Genomic DNA, 1308 nt, shown 5'->3' on the forward strand with positions numbered 1-1308 from the left:
AAGGAAATCAACCCTGAATATTTATTGGAAGGACTGATGCTGAAGTTGAAGCTCCAATACTTTGGCCACCTGATGGGAAAAGCTGACTCATTGGAAAAGACTCTGATGCTGGGAAAGATTGAGGGCAGGAGAAGGGGACACAGAGAATGAGATGGTTGGATAACATCACTGACTCAATGGACATGAGTTTGAGCAAACTCAGAGATAGAGAAGGACAGGTAAGCCTGGGGTGCTGCAGTCCATGAGGGCACAAAGAATCAGAACATGACTTAGCAACTAAACAACAACAATAACTGAAATAAAATAAAACATATCAATCTTAAGTATATAGTTCAATGGTCTTGATAATTACATACACATGCACCCACCATCCAAATCAAGACATAGACTATATCCTTCATGCCAGAAAGTCTCCTTGTGCCTCTTTCTAGTCAACATCCATTCAGTCCAATCCCTTCCAACCACTTTCTAATTTTTATTCTTCTAGGTTAGTTTTGCTTGTTTTAGAATTTCATTACGTGGAATTCAACAGAATGATTTATTTTACTGAACATTTCTTTTTTTTTCCATGCTGCACAACTTTCAGGATCTTATTTCCTTAACCAGGGATTGATCCTGGGCTGGCAGTGAAAGCACCAAGTCCTAACCACTGCACTGCCAGGGAATTCCCCTTATTCAACATGTTTTTGAGATTCATCCATATTGTTGCATATGTCCAATTTATTTTCTTTTTATTACTCAAGAGTATTCTATTGTATAAATACACTGTTAGTTGATAATCTACTCTACTGCTGGTGGATATTTGAGTTGCTTCAAATTTGTGGCTCTATAAATAAATTTGCTGTGAACATTTTTGTACAAATTTGAGAAAATACATTAGAGTGGGATTCTTGAGTAGATAGATTTTTAACTTTATAAGGAATTGACAGAAAGTTCTCCAAAGTTGTCGTATCATTGGACACTCCCACCAGCAGTTCAAGGAAATTCCAGTTGCTCCACATCCTTCCCAATAGTTGATGCAGTCAGTCTTTTTTATTTTAAACACTCTATTGATATCTCAGTTGGGTCGTAATTCCATTTCTGTGGTGACTAATGATGTTGAGCACCTTTTCATGTGATTGTTATACCTTCCTACATCTTCTTTTGTGAAGTGTCTGTTTTTAATACCTTTGACCTGCCATTTTTACAACCTGCTTTATTTTCCTTAAATAATAAGCAGTTATCCAGTTTGCTGCCTGAAAGAGTTCTGTGATGAAACAGATCAATTCAAGCAATACATTTAGCTAAAATAGTTTTCTATGCTGGTCC

The 1308-nt window shown here is 36.7% G+C and overlaps 1 protein-coding gene across 1 annotated transcript in view; it reads right to left on the bottom strand.

Moving 5' to 3' along the window:
- Positions 1 to 1308, bottom strand: part of SYAP1 (synapse associated protein 1) — a 42490-nt gene that overhangs the window by 15095 nt on the left and 26087 nt on the right.

Source organism: Bison bison, unplaced genomic scaffold, assembly GCF_000754665.1.
Source record: "Bison bison bison isolate TAMUID 2011002044 unplaced genomic scaffold, Bison_UMD1.0 scf7180017864518, whole genome shotgun sequence".
Lineage (NCBI taxonomy): Eukaryota > Metazoa > Chordata > Mammalia > Artiodactyla > Bovidae > Bison > Bison bison.